General features: G+C 37.6%; 1 protein-coding gene across 1 annotated transcript in view; it reads left to right on the top strand.

The window, feature by feature from the left end:
• FMN2 (formin 2) overlaps positions 1-16199 on the top strand; it is a 378526-nt gene that overhangs the window by 307504 nt on the left and 54823 nt on the right.

Genomic DNA, 16199 nt, shown 5'->3' with positions numbered 1-16199 from the left:
AAAAATAATCAGACTGGGAGTTTTAAAATCTGCTTTATTATTTAATAATCTATGGCTAACTTGAAAAACTATATATTCAGGCAAATTTGGCTTTTGACATAGAAAAAGAAAAGGCTTTAGAAACACAGTTTGTTCCAGCTATCAGTTGCTTTGATTTCACTAAATTTAATTCTGGCATCAGTAAAGCTGATAGAAATGACTGAAAGTAAGATTTGAATTCTATTGCAACTGTTAAGTTAGAAAGCTTACCCTTGTTAGTCAATGAAGGTGACATTCTGGATAAAGGAAATCAGGATGAGAAATGTGTACACCCTCTGTGAGCAGTGCCAAACAAAGTAATGTGCATGGACCACTCCTATCATTTTAAAGCAACTTTTTTCTAGGAAGTTTGTGACTTTTCCTACAGATTAAAACATTTATTTTAAGATGTATGTATTTTTCTACAAGACATGAATGCTATTGAAATTTTTATATAAAACTTTAAAAACGGCGGGGTGCAGTGGTTCATGCCTGTAATCCTAGCACTTTGGGAGCCAAGAGAGGCAGATTACCTGAAGTCAGGAGTTTCAGACCAGCCTGAACAACATGGTGGAACTCCATCTCTACTAAAAATAAAAAATTAGCCTGATGTGGTGGCAGGCGCCTGTAATCCCAGCTACTCAGGAGGTTGAGGCAAGAGAATCTCTCTAACCCAGGGAGCACAGGTTGCAGTGAGCCGAGATTATGCCACATGTTTCAAACTGGAAGTCTTTTTCTTCCTCCAGCAGCTGAAGACATCTAGAAAGATTAGACAATTAATCTTCTGATGAGACCATAAGATGATAGTCAATTTGTTTAATAAGGAAGCAAATAGCACAATTAAACTTAGAGAATTAGTAAGTAATAATGCTTTATTTGGGCATTATGTGATAAAGATTTGACTGTATAGTTTAAAAATGTACTCAGTGTATCTCATAGGATCTTTTAAAAAATGTTCTTAAAGAGAATACACTAGATTCCCTCTCCTCCCTCATTTCACTTGAATAATACCAAAGCAATTGGAAACAACCAGTAATAAAAGACAAGAAATCATAATGGAAGAACACACATTTGTAAAAGAGCTTTAAATCACACATTTAAAAAAATAAATACTATTTCTGCATGTAATATTGTTTGAATGGTATTTTAGCAAAGCCAAGATTGCATAACAAACGAGTAGAAATGGAAAATTAATCTTTCATGCAAAATAAAGACAAAAAGGGGAAAGAAAGCAAAAGGAATGTTGGTTCCACTGGTTTCATATAGTATGTAACTATTCATTTGTCATGGGAGAGAAAAGATTTAATCAGTTCTGAACTGATGCACACATACTTTATCATGTTTAGTGACTTTTAGAGTGTCAGTTTGTAAAATGTTTATCCAAGGAATGGACTTCTGGCACATGGATAAAATGAAAAGTGAAATGTTTAGTTCATAATAGACATATTTTCCAGAATCTTTCTGAGTAACTATCCGGAGATGAATAGAAAGACTACAGGTCTGTGTTTATCTGGCTTATGCTGGCTGACCAGGCAGGCTCCAGCCTGGTATTAAAACTGAAGTGACATGGAATGTCTTTGCAAAAGCCCCAAACAATGACATCACTCCCTTAACAATATTGATAATGTAAAACAAAGTCAGAGTTTGTTATTTCCCAATTTGGATTTCTTAGTTAACTACTTCTAATCCTGCCAGAAGATTTACTGTCTGGAGGCCCAAAAGAGCAAGGCTTCCTAGGTGGAAAGCTGTTATTTCACACCTTTTACTTTTGGGCCATGTGTTAAGTTTTAGATATAGCACTTTTCTTTGTACAAATGGATTTTCTTCTGTGGTTACATTATCCAACTTTTTATAAAATCCATTGACTTTCAACAGTAGGGGAATCCATGACACCCTTTGCTGATTTTCTGGCCTTGGAAAGTTATAAAAAATCTGAGGTGGAGATTGCTCATGAAATTTGTTTGTTAGTGTTAGTGCATTTCAAATAGAAAGATTTCAGGATTTTCTGGTTATGAGTATTTTAATATGTTTCCTTCCAGCCTTGGTTGATAATTATAAGGGAAACATCAAAGAATTTCTGCCCTTTGGAAGAGTTATATTGTAAAAATGGAAGCTTTCCTGTTGTATAAACTTGAGATCTTTCCCACCCCAATATTTAAAAATATTTGTTGGCCTAGAACAGACTAAACTGTCTCCAGAAGCTATGTTCTCCAAGTTAATAAAGGTTAGAGCTCTTAAACTTTTGTGTCCTGAAACCTAAAAGAAGAGTAATGAAATCACTGGGTGTTTGCTGGGGATTCCAATCACTGTGCTCTTGAAATGCAAGTCATGCAAGGGGTGGAGAGGGTGAAGATAATACAAGAAAGAAAGGATGTACTATTTTGTCCACTGTTTTGTATTTTTCAAAAATAGAAAGTGGAAAGGATAAGCGTTAATAAATTAGGTTATCAAGTGGATTTAGGCCAGGTACAGTGGCTTATGCCTATAATCCCAGCACTTTGGGAGGCTGAGGAGGGTGGATCCCCTGAGGTCAGGAGTTCAAAACCAGCCTGGCCAACATGGAGAAACCCTGTCTCTCCTAAAAATACAAAATTGTCAGGTGCACAGTGGCATGCCCCTATAGTCCCAGCTACTCAGGAGGCTGAGGCAGGAGAATAGCATGAACCCAGGAGGTGGAGGTTGCAGTGAGCTGATATTGTGCCACTACACTCCAGCCTGGATGACAAGAGTGAAACTCCATCTCAAAAAAAAAAAAAAAAAAAAAATTGTATTTAATTGTAGTATCATGCTCCAAATCCATTAGGATTGTCCATCTTGACAAAATACGCTTCAAGCACAGCAGAGATTCCAGAAGAACTCAATAGTTAAATAAATTAGTCTACGATTATTGTCAGAGAAAGAAAAATATTTTTTACTAAAGAGAATGAAAACATGAGAAAAGGGAATAGTTATTGATCTATAGCCATATTTTGTGAGGCGAATTGGAAATCAGCTTTAAAAGATTGTCATTAGAAGAGCTCATTTGCCTACAAGTTGCAAAGGACCACATTAAATTAAATTACACCCCCAGAGGCATTTCTCGGAGGCCTCCAGGATCCCTTGCAAGGGTAAGCAGCCTCAGGAGTGGGGGAAAGGGGCAGATGCAGGCGCAGGGTCTCTCCCATGGCGGGTTCTGGTGCCATGGTTAAGACCCAGCTCTGAGTAACAATGCTGGCATTCAAATCCCGGTTATAGCCCCTTTGATTTTCTTTTTAAGATTTCTGACTTTGGGAACGTTATTGAAACCTCTGTGTCTTCATTTTCTTGTTTCTAAAATGAAGGCAACAAAACAGTGCAAGTCTCAGAGCAAGCGCTTTATAATTACTTGTATCACTGTTACTGGATGTTTACTGTAGGGATCTGCTACTCTTGACTCTAGTTTGAATTTTCTCCATGGGTATTAATGCAGATTCTCAAAAGCATGAATCTGGTTGGTTCCTAGAAGGTAATAGAAGCTCATGGAGGATACCAGCTACCCCAGCCTGGGCTATCGTGGAGGCAAGCTTTCTAAGATCACTGTAAAGAAGAAAAATGGCACATAAACATTTTAGGGAGATGAGAAGGGCTAGTGGAACAATAAAGCTTACAGGTATAACTGTCTTGAAAAGAGATAATTTGGTGTATTTTAAGTGAACTTTTTTTTTTTTTTTTTTGAGATGGAGTCTCATTGTGTTGCCAGGCTGGAGTGCAGTGGTACAATCTTGACTCACTGCAACCTCCACCACCCGGGTTCAAGCTATTCTCCTACCTCAGCCTCCTGAGTAGCTGGGATTACAGTCACTTGCCACCACACCCAGCTAATTTTTGTATTTTCAGTAGAGACGGAGTTTTACCACATTGGCCAGGATGGTCTCAATCTCCTGACCTCATGGTCTGCCCGTCTCAGCCTCCCAAAGTATGGAGTGAACTTGTTAAAGGTGAAGTCACTTCACTGTGAGAACGTTACATCACGAAATGTTCATCATCTCATTTTTTGTTGCCTACTATGGCATGCATCAGATATGGATAAACTTTAAAAGAAGCATTAAGAAATGTTTTGGCTGATTTCCTTACCATTTGTCTTGAAAGACGATATAGTTACAGGCTTAGAATTGCAGAAATTACAGCTACATCTTTCTTGCAAAGTTGTAATCAGGATTGGAGAAGGGAAATAACTGATTCCAGCCTCATTGAAGTCATACATCTGCAGAGTGTCAAGGAGGGAGGAAGCAAGATCTATAGTAGATTATAACTAATTAATTCGTCCTTCATTTGTTGTGAGAATTTAATGTGACATTTTACTTAACACCATAACTAACCATGCAGTAAGCATACAATTACTGTAGATTTTTTTTCCCTTTTATCTACTTTTTTTCTACCTTTTGCATTTTTCTACTTTTCAAACAGCTGTTTATTTCAAAGGTCCAAGGTTTTCCACAGCTCCTCTCCTGCCTGCTCCTCCTCCAAACATTAGCCCATCTGGGTGAGATCAAGGTCATACTCGCACTCCTGGTCACAGAGTCTCTGAAGGAGAAACATTAGCATATTTGCAATGAAAACATGTTGTAATCCCTCTGCTAATACTGTGGCATGGAAATTTGCATCTATACTGATTTTTGAAACAGAAAGGTTATTACTGGCACGTGAAACCCTAGATTAGCATGAAAAATGTAGATTTGCATGCTACTTCCAGAAAATTGCCAAACTCTATGGTATACTATTTAACCCACTAAAACAGCTCCCAAAGGTGACTAGGGGTTATTTTTAAATGTTATGAAAATATATTCTTACAAAATAATTTACAAAATCTTTTTTTGTTGTTTTTGTTTGTAGTGTTGACATTGTTAGCAATGAATCATGAGTTTTTCTGGGAAAAATTCATGGATTGATCAAAATTCTCTGACTTGAGGATATTGCACTTACAGAGAATAGGAATATTTGAAATTGTTTTCAAAATTGAAAACTATTTCAAAATTGAAAACTATTAGGTCTAGGAAGTATTTGAGAAACTAGGTCAAAGATTCTTGATTTACTCTAAGTCTTAAGTATGTTATCTTAAGATAATTAAAGAAATAGATCTTTAGGCTAGACAACAGAGTGTAGAAACTCAGTCATTGAGTTTTTCTAAGTCTTAAGTAGATTCTTAAGTCTAAGACTCTACCAAAAAGAGAACATAGAATGAAAAAGGCAATTAAGAACAAAGGGATTAGAAAATAATTTCAATAAATAGGAAAAAAGGGAGAAATTAGAAAGAGGACATAATAAAGACATTGTGATAGCTACTTGTTCCCCTTGTTCTATTCTAGAGTTTTGTAACTAAATATACATATCCCATGGTTTCTTATATGAACTGAAATTTAGACTTTACTATTTTAAAGTTGATTTTTATTTCCACCATTCAATGATAGTTAAGAGTATATTGGTAACATAGGTATTTCATAGTCATTTATTTAGAGAAATTAAAATACAGATCCACTAAAATAAGAACAATAAAATCATTATTATTATTATTTTTGAGACAGAGTCTCACTCTGTCTCCAGGCTGGAGTACAGTGGTGCAATGTCAGCTCGCTGCAACCTCCACCTCCTGGGTTCAAGTGATTCTTCTGCCTCAGCCTCCCCAGTAGCTGGGACTATAGGCGTGCACCACCACACCCAGCTTTTTATGTTTTTAGTAGAGTTGGGGGTTTCACCATGTTAGCCAGGATGGCCTCTATCTCTTGACCTTGTGATCTGCCTGCGTCGGCCTCACAAAGTGCTGGGATTACAGGCATGAGCCACCGTGCGCATAAAAATTATTTTTTAAGTATTCAAACTATGAATCAAGGTGCTGGTATGAGTAAAAGAAAAAATACTGGCTGGGCACAGTGGCACACGCGTGTAATCCCAGCACTTTGGGAGGCCAAGGCAGGCGGATCACGAGGTCAGGAGATCAAGACCATCCTGGCCAGGATGGTGAAACCCCGTCTCTACTAAAACTACAAAAATTAGCTGGGCGTGGTGGCAAGCATCTGTAATCCCAGCTACTCAGGAGGCTGAGGCAGGAGAATTGCTTGAACCCAGGAGGAGGAGGTTGCAATGAGCCAAGATCATGCCACTGCACTCCAGAGGGAGAACTCTGTCTAAAAAAAAAAAAAAGAAAAAAGAAAAGAAAAAATACATAGATTTTTTAGTTTCTCCTGAAGCCTCTCAGATTCTCCAGTGATGTCTTAGGGGAAAGAAAAAAAAAATACGTTGTAGGTTGACATGCCTATTTAAAGACTTTCTAATTTCTATTCGTACAATGAATGTAGACTCATTGTTTTCAAAACTCATGCAACTTATCTTTCCTTTTCCCTTTGGTCACATCCCATATGCTCCGGTTAAATAAGGATAAATTAAGATAATATCCCAAACCTCTGAACTTTATTTGAAATATTTGTTTTATCAAGTGTCCTTTTTAAGTGGCTAAGCCATGTTCTCGTATATGCAATTATAGAGTTTCAACTTCATTTTCTTTTCTTTTCTTTATTTATTTATTTATTTTTGAGACAGAGTCTCATTCTGTAACCCAGGCTGGAGTGTGGTGGTGGGATCTTGGCTCACTGCAGCCTCCACCTCCTGGGTTCAAGCAGTTCTCCTGCCTCAGCCCCCTGAGTAGCTGGGACTACATGGATGCACCACCACACCCAGTTATTTCTTTTGGATTTTAGTAAAGATGGGGTTTCACCATGTTGGCCAGGCTGGTCTCAAACTCCTGACCTCAAACTGTTCTCCCACCTTGGCCTCCAAAAGTGATGGGATTATAGGTGTGAGCCACTGTGCCTGACCTCAACTTAATTTTAAAAGCTACCTCTATACGCAGGGTATACATTTGCATAAGACATATTGCGTTTTTGTATTGTTAAAAGTGATGTTTGTAAATAAGACTATAGAAAATATGAAATTATTTTTTAATAGATTACAGGATATGAATTCCCACTATAAGCACCTGAAGTGAGGTTAAATGTCTTTTCTGTCCCTTCTAGTAACATATACATGCACAGTTATTCAGCATTGTAATGTGTATGTAAACCATAAATTATCCTGTATTGAATTATTTTAATAGACTAAATAATGCCCAAATAATAAGGAAAACAAATAAGATATTAAATAGTGACAAATATCTTTATTGGTTTACCAAATCTATAGTCAGCAAATATTATATTGAATCAGACAATGACATTTTAAAAATAACCTATTATGTATTTCAGCATCAAAATGTACTAGCAGTATAAAGACATGCATATCTAAATAATTTTTATATTAAAATGTTTTAAAAATCAGTAGCCATAAATAATTACCCACTTTAGTACTGTTTTGACAAAAAAAACCCCAAAAAACAAAAAAACCCTAGTTTTTTAAAGAAAATGTCAAAATCCAACACTTGGTAGCTTACTTAAGGTATAATAAGCTGAATATTTGTTGCCAAATAAATTCAGTGAAGTTAATTAAAATATTTACACCAAAGTTAGTAAAACACGAAATATACTATCTCCCCGATCATCATACAGAAAAAAAAAAACAGAACGTTTATAGCTAGTGGATATTTAAAAGTAAATAAAACCTAGATGTGGAAAAATACAAGCCTTTCTTCTTTGCTAATTTCTTAATTCCATTCAAAAATACAAAACCAAGTCCCAGATCAGAAGCAAACCCTATTGATAAGCTTTTCTGTTTAAAATTCTTCTCTGAGTGCATCTAATGATCTGAAAAACTAAAAATGAATGACAGCTGCAAAATTGAGACAATTTGCAATAATTGAAGGAAACTTTTAAAATCCAGAGGGGCAAACCCAATCTTAGGATTATAAGGTTCTGCTAGAAGTAGGATCTGGATTTCTGTAATCTAGACGTGGATCTGGATTTCTAGATTTTTCCCTCAGATCATCAACCAAATAAATTCCAAGAGGATTTTGGAAGTAAATGTTGAAATTTAAGCTTTAACTAGAAAAGGATATTGGGACATTTATGGGATTTAGAGTTGGATTCTAGCCAGCATCATAGCCACAGAATATTAACATTTGTTTCTATTTCTGCTACTTTTTTCTAAGTGATACGTTGTCTGCTTTTCTGAGCTTATTGTTACCGTGGTCCTTTTACACATGTATATGGCTTCTTCAGTTCATTTTACTTTTCATTAACTTTTATCTCTCTCAAAGTTATAAATGTAGACATAGTTGAAAAAGTCAGTTAGTACCAGAAGGCTGATAACGAAAAGCAACAGCCTCCTGGCCCACCCAGCCCTACCCTCTGTTACATTTTTCTCATCTATTTTCTCTGACATTTTCTACCATGGTTTTCTGTAATATACTTGTACTGCTATTTCATTATTTATCAGTTTAGCACTTATCTGTTAATTTATGATAATGGTTGATGTAATTTTTAGCTCACTCTCTCACTCCACTTCCTCTCCTTGTATTTTAATTTTTAGTTAGGAAGGTTGTCTAAGAGATACATAATATAAATTTTCAGACATGCAAGTTCTTAAAACACTTCCCTCACACGTATTTGATAGTTGGTCTAGACATGGAATACTACATGAAAATAATTTTTCTTTAAATGATTGAAGGCATTACTTCATTGTCTTCTGGTCTTTAGAGTTGCTTTTATGAAGTGTAACTACATCTTTATTGACTGTTCCTTGTGTTTGACCTGCTATTTTTTTCCTCTCAGGAGCACTGAGTGTTCTCTGTTGATGTAAAAGCACAGAACTTAGGGTTTGGTGTGTGCCTGTTTGTTTACTCTGCTGGGACATTTTTTTCTATTTGGAGCTCCATGTCCTTCTGTTCTGGGGTTGGTCTCGAATGATCCTTAGGTTTCTGATGTGGATTTTTTTTTTTTTTTTAGACAGAGTCTTGCTCTGTCACCCAGGCTGGACTGCAGTGGCACGATCTTGGCTCACTGTAACCTTTGCCTTTCAGGTTCAAACGATTCTTCTGACTCAGCCTCCTGAGTAGCTGGGACTACAGGCGTGCACCACCATGCCCGGCTAATTTTTTTTTTTTTTTTTTTTTTTTTTTTTTTTTAGTACAGACAGGGCTTCACCATATTGGCCAGGCTGGTCTCGAACTCCTGCCCTTGTGATCCGCCCACCTCAGCCTCCTAAAGTGCTGGGATTATAGGTGTGAGCTACCACGCCAGGCCCTGATGTGAATGATTAACGTAGCATTTCTAAAATTGAAATGAGGATACAATGGCAAGTTTGAGATGAGTAATAAGAAAGCAAGGTAGAAGTGCTGAGTATTTGGCTCAGTGTTCAAGTGTGAGGCCCAGAAGTGACATGGCAGGCGGGTGAGCTTTGTACATCCTCAGTATAAACAGAGAGAAGCAGGAGGAGAGAGTCCATGCAATCACCTTAGGAAGTGGTGTCCACAGATGATCAGCAGCCTAAGACCAAAGCCATGAGAAATGCCATAGTTGAGTTACTGCTAGAGGAAAACAATCACATAATTGAATAGGGAAGCCAATTCAAAGTGAAAAAATGGGAAATAGGAGAGTGTTACATTAGAAAGGTCTAGGTAAGGCAAGGGTAGCAGAAAAGCTCAGGAATAATTACAATGTATACCTAAAGACAGAATATTAATTTGTGATATTAATGGGAAGATAATATGTGCCTTTATCAAAAATTGTTTTATTTGAATTTTGACCCACTTTGAGTAATTGAGTCAGAACCTGTATTGCAAGGGTCTAAAGAAAATAAGGAAGCAGAAACTCTGAGGGTAAGCTACTTTTATTAGATATTTGGAGAAGGAAAGAAGAGGAGAGATTGGATGGAATATAGAGGGAGACAGGTGATCCATTTTTAAAACCCCTTTTGGTTGCTACACATGAAGATCCGGATGTATCAAAGGCCATTACCGGAGAGAAAATCTGTCTTGTAGGATAAGCAATTATTGTAGTCACAAAACACAAGAAAATGATGATGAGGCTAACTAGCAGCAGTGAGGAAGCTGGAATCATAGAAGCAGCTGAGCAAGCGTAAGTGATGTCAGAAACTTAGAAAAAAAAAGTGTGACATGATTATGGGAATACAGTGGTTGGGAACAGCACTGGAGGACAAGGACTAGGGAGGCTCCCTTTCTTGATTCCCTGAATTTGGGAGGGTAGGAGATGGGAAATACAGTGCTTCCCGAGAAGACCATCATGGACGACGTGAGTGTGCCTGGTGAAAACCATGCTTTGATTAAGAAAAAGTAGCAAATAAGGGCCAGGCGCGGTGGCTCAAGCCTGTTATCCCAGCACTTTGGGAGGCCGAGGCGGGTGGATCACGAGGTCAAGAGATCGAGACCATCTTGGTCAACATGGTGAAACCCCGTCTCTACTAAAACTACAAAAAAAATCAGCTGGGCATGGTGGTGCGTGCCTGTACTCCCAGCTACCCAGGAGGCTGAGGCAGGAGAATTGCCTGAACCCAGGAGGCGGAGGTTGCGGTGAGCCGAGATCGCGCCATTGCACTCCAGCCTGGGTAACAAGAGCGAAACTCCGTCTGAAAAAAAAAAAAAAAAAAGAAAAAGTAGCAAATAAAGATAATAGAGAAGGAAAGTATGGGGTATAAATATCCCCCACCCCAACCATATAAGGAATCCAGAGGGCTCCAGATTGAAGTTGGAAGAGCCAGTCAGTGGTGGTTTTTATGCAACTCCAATCCATGGGGTGTAGTTGCAAGGAGAAGAGGGGAGTTGGGCTTGGGAAGGAGTTATATACTTACCAGTGATGAAGGGTGGGCCAAAGGATCATAGGAGTAACGTAAGAACTGAAGAGCATCCTGGGAAGAATTATTTTAGTGGTTAGTGCCAATAGGTTGACCAAGTCATCATGAAATGTTGTAGCTCAGCTTCTGCATCTTGGCCTCTGAGATATGTTGGCCTTATTTGGCTTAGGAAAGGCTATTAGAGATCCTGACTTATATTTATACTGAGAGAAGGGCTTGTTCCCTGTGGGTGAGAAAGAACCTGAGTACAGATAATTAAAGAAATAGAGGGGTATCTTCAGGCTAGACAACAGAATATAGAAACTCGGAGTGCCCCAAGTGGCTTACAGCGGTGTCTCCTTGATGACATTGTCTTTTCATGTTGCAACATCGTAGGAGATGGGCCCTGTAGATTTGGACTAGAAGCAGAACAATTTCTCTTTATGTTATAAAACTGCATTCGTGTCTTCAAAAATGTTAGGATGCCAAGGAATCTAATTAGCTTGCAAATACTTCTATGGTAGTGCTTGTTTTCTGCCTTAACAACTACCATGAGGCTCCTTGCTCACTCTTATAAAAAAGGTATTCCACTCAAAATGGCAATGCTATGCAGTTTTCAACATGCCAGGAATATCTTACAAATATTGTTGGGCTAGTGAAACAGAGATTTGTGCAAGCACTGAAGGGACATTTCTAAAATGCCAAATATGTGATTATTATGATTTTCTTCTTTTAGCTTCACATCTTTGAATTTACGCCAGGGTGAAATTTAGGTTTGTGTGGATTTGGTTGTGGTGAGTGCCTACCATGTATGAAAGGGAGTTTTGTCATAGTTCTGATTGTTAATGTCCCAGAAGCTAAGCTAAGATTGGATTGTCTGTACCTTTTGTATCTACGTCTAAGATGAGGAGGGGCTGCAGGGCTTTGGAGACCTTAACCAGCTGGTTCTCCCCATGTTCTTATGATGAATGGGTAGGGTCATTCTTAGCACCCATTTTGCAGATGAGGAAATGAAGAGAGAGAACTTTAATTCTGTTAAATTACTTCACCAGTGTTGAAGAATGAGGTAGCACAGAGCCAAGAATGGAATTCAGGCCTCCATGAAAGCAGACTGCTTTGTGAGTAATAGTCTGCTTTGCAGTCCTGGAATTCAATTACAAAATTTTAAAGCCAAAATTAATAAAATATTGGTGTTTGTAGGGATGTTTTGCTGCTATTCAGTTCTGACAAATAATAGTTCGTCCGTTTTTTCTTATCATGTTTCTGCCCTTCCTACCATCCAATAACCTTCCAAGGATAAAACAAGCAATCGATGTTAAAATACTTGGTAAATTGTATGGCAACATGTAAATATGAGATATTCATACTGGTATTTTCAAGTATATGTGTTTTGTTGCCTTTAATTGTGTCAATGAAACTGTAAACAGATGAAAGCAACACAAATGGTATTTGTAAGCTTATAAAAATCTATTTTGACTGTAGTGGGAGAGTTTTATATCTGGAAGTGAAACCCAATTGTAATAGTAAAGTTTTTTTTTTTTTTTTTTAAGACACGTGGTATATCTGTCATATATCAGAAGAACTTGGTTGCTTAGTATAGATTTTTTTTGAAACAGAGTCTTGCTCTGTCACCCAGGCTGCAGTGCAGTGCCACAATCTTGGCTCACTGCAACCTCTACCTCCCAGGTTCAAGCAATTCTCCTGCCTCAACCTCCCAAGTAGCTGGGACTATAGGTGTGCCACCACACCTGGCTATTTTTGTATTTTTAGTAGAGGCAGGTTTTCACCATGTTGCCTAGGATTGTCTTGAACTCCTGACCTCGTGATCTGCCCTCTTTGGCCTCCAAAGTACCGGGATTGCAGGCGTGAGCCACTGCACCTAGATAGTTGTCTAGGATAGATTTATACAACTTTCTGAAAATTGCATTTGCAAATAGATTTCTGGCATTAGAAATGCCATCATCTCCCTAAGAAACAACCTTAGCATTCATGCACCCTCACAGACCTTATATAGCATTGACCACAAAGCACCCTATTCTGAAAAAAATGGCTAGAAAACTTTTTAAAAAAATATTGATACCTCCACCTGATGTTGGTAGTCTATCATATGTGTATGATGATTCTTGTAATCTTTAGATTATATAGCACCTCCACAGAGTGCTATGTGGAAAGTCAATACTGTGAGCATCGTAAGTAGTTATTGAGTGATTAATATGCATAAGCATGTGATAGCTGCTATAAGACTTGCAAAGTTAATTGAGATACATCCCTGTCCTGGAAACACTGCCAACTTCAATGAGAAGCCACATATCGGATATAGTCCTTTTGGAAGTTACCTTTCCCACAAATATTCTTGTTTTACAGCTTCTCGAGCTCCCTTCCACTTCTGTTCTCCCTCTTTGCTTTTCTGTCTCAATTTTCCTGCCGAACCCTAAATTCACAGAGTAAATCCAGCAGAGCAGAGCCCCTTCCTCTTTCTGTATGTGAACTAATTCTGCATACACCAATCTCCTTTTCTACCACCAAACCGGGGGCCTCCCATAAATATCTCCTCTGGATCTTTTTCTCTACTGATTTCAGCTTCTACCTTGTAGCAATTAATACATTTACTTTGTTATTATCATAAAATAATTACTTAACAAAGAAACAAAAAGTAGTTCCTTGCCTGTACATTCCCTCTCTCTACTCTTGTGTGTGTGTGTGTGTGTGTGTGTGTGTGTGTGTCTGTGTGAAACAGAGTCTCACTCTAGCACCCAGACTGGAGTTCAGTGGTGCCATCTTAGCTCACTGCAACCTCCACCTCCAGGGTTCAAATGATTCTCATGCCTCAGCCTCCCGAGTAACTGGGACTACCGACGTGCCACCACTAAAAATTAGATACTACCTAATTTTTGTATTTTTAGTAGAGATGGAGTTTTGCCATGCTGGCCAGGCTGGTCTTGAACTCCTGGTTTCAGGTGATCTTTCTCCCTCAGCCTCCCAACGTGCTGGAATTATAGGCATGAGCCACCAGGTGCCTGGCCTCCCTCTGCATTCTTTGTAGCCAACCTTCTCCTCATTCCATCTGTACTTATGGCCTTTGTTGGTATTTCTGTTATTTAATCTAGCCAGCTTTTATGATTTTGTGGCCAGTCTTTTAGGTTGTTTGTCTGTTTTATTGGTCTTTGAAAGAACCACAAATTTTGGTTTGTTGATTATCTCTCTCTCCTTTTCTGTTTTTTTTTAAGTTTGTTTATTGGCTTTCTATTTCACAAATTTCTGCTCTTTAATGTTCTCTTATTTCTACATTCTATGTATCTACTCTTCTGGCTCTGTCAGTTATGTGAATAATTATTTTTAATTTTTCTTTTTTAAAAATCATATACTCAGAGCTATAACTTAGCCATTAAGTTCTGCTCTAATTATTTCCCACTGGTTTTGAAATGTGGAATAGATTTTATTGCTGTTCAATTATAACTTTGTGATGAGTTACTTACGTGTATATTTATTGTATCTGTTTCAAATGCGTGGGTTTTGTGTGTTTATATTTTGCTTGTAATTATTTTCCATTGATTTATAGTTAATTGTATTACATTAGTTCCTGATCTAGTATGGAATCTGTTTTAGTAAATATTTGTATGTCCTTGAGAAGAATCAGTTTGTCATGTGTGTGTTTCTATGATCTATATTCTCATCTGCATATTTTCTCACCCTTTAACATCTCTGAGACTGGAATATGTCTTACAGTGGACGGCATCTTATCATTGATGTGGGCCTGATTTAAAGTCAGCCTCTTCCAGAGAGGATTTGAATTTGTATGTGCTATTCAACTGGGGATGCTATCAATCTGAAGCCACTTTAATTAAATTCCCTGCTTTAGCTTGAGAGGGTTTTGTTTTGTTTTTACAGGGCCTGGTACTGTGAATTCAGATGGAAAAGCTTCATGACTTCTGTGGGGCTTATGAGTCATATTTTCAAGGGAACTTTTTTTTTATTTTGTCTGTTTCCCCAGTGCCAGAGTTGAAACACGTTTCCTTACTGTCCCTTTCAGGATGGGAATTTCTTTCTCGTTTTCTTTTACATGAGTCCTTTGGTATCTCAGTTTATGGTTTGCATATGGGAACAACTCTTCTAAAGAATCTTCATATTGGACTGGTTATCTTTCTTAGTGGTACATAAAATATTGTTTTTAAAATCTGTGACTTGCTAAATAAGTGAAATACAGCATATTTTAAAATAAAATTTATCAATTTCAAATCTACATCATTGCTAATTTGTAGAATCTTCTGCTATAATTGTGAACGTTTGTTTCATCTTTTAATTTTGTGATGTTTTCAAACAATATACTTGAAAACTATATGGTCTTTATCATCTTGATAGAATGTTCTTTTTCAATCATTATACAGTGTCCCTGTTTACTGTCACTAATACCCTTTGCCTTACAATTCTCTATTGATTAATACTTCATCGTGCTTTCTTTTCACGTTTCCCTGGCGTATGTTGTCCATCTATTTATTTTTATTTTTCTGGGCTATTGTGGTTCATACATGTCATTTGTAAGCAGTGTTTATATCTGAGTTTGTATTTTAATATTCAATCTGATAGACTTTCCGTAGTAGTTGTCTTAAATTCTTTTATATTTATTATGATTGTTGATTTGTTTTGTTTTGTTTTGAGACAGAGTCCCACTCTGTCGCCCAAGCTGGAGTGCGCTGGCATGAAATCAGCTCACTGCAACCTCCACCTCCTGGGTTCAAGTGATTCTTCTGCCTCAGCCTACTGAGTAGCTGGGACTACAGGCATGTGCCACCATGCCTGGCTAAGTTTTGTATTTTTAGTAGAGACAGAGTTTCACCGTATTGGCCAGGCTGGTCTGGAATTCCTGACCTCGTGATCCCTCCACCTCGGCCTCCCAAAGTGCTGGGATTACAGGCATGAGCCACCATGCCTGGCCTATTGTTGATATATTTTTATTTATTGCTACCAACTTAGTATATACTCAAATGGTTTTTTTTCTCCTTTGCTTTTTAATTTTTCCTTCCTGTCTCCTACTAGACAAGAAAGGTTTCTTCATTTCCCTTTTTTAACCCTTTTCTGGATTGGACTTTACTGATTTTTATTTCTAGTATTTTAGCAGTTATACTTAAAACATGAGTTTTCTAACAAAGACTAAAGTTACTAATTATTTTATTTCTCCTCCCAGACAGTGAAAGGAGTACTTTGTCCTTGTCTTCTTCTTCTTATCTCAGGCTTTAGTCATCAGCTTCTAAGCACAAAAAAACCATGATCATTTAAGAATTTAGCTTTTATTAAATAACTATATTTAATGAATTTCTCTTTTTACCACTGTGTCTAGACCCTTCGGATTAACTTTTTTCTTCTTACTGAAGAATGTTCTTTAGTTGTTCTTTCACGGAGGGTTTTCTATCGGGAGTTGATTGGCCCAGAAGTTAGATAGAAGTATGTTTTTACGT

This window comes from Sapajus apella, unplaced genomic scaffold, assembly GCF_009761245.1.
Source record: "Sapajus apella isolate SASKATOON/1434 unplaced genomic scaffold, GSC_monkey_1.0 scaffold49, whole genome shotgun sequence".
Lineage (NCBI taxonomy): Eukaryota > Metazoa > Chordata > Mammalia > Primates > Cebidae > Sapajus > Sapajus apella.
The sequence above is the reverse complement of the archived record's forward strand: the minus strand, read 5'-3'. Positions and strand labels throughout refer to the sequence as shown.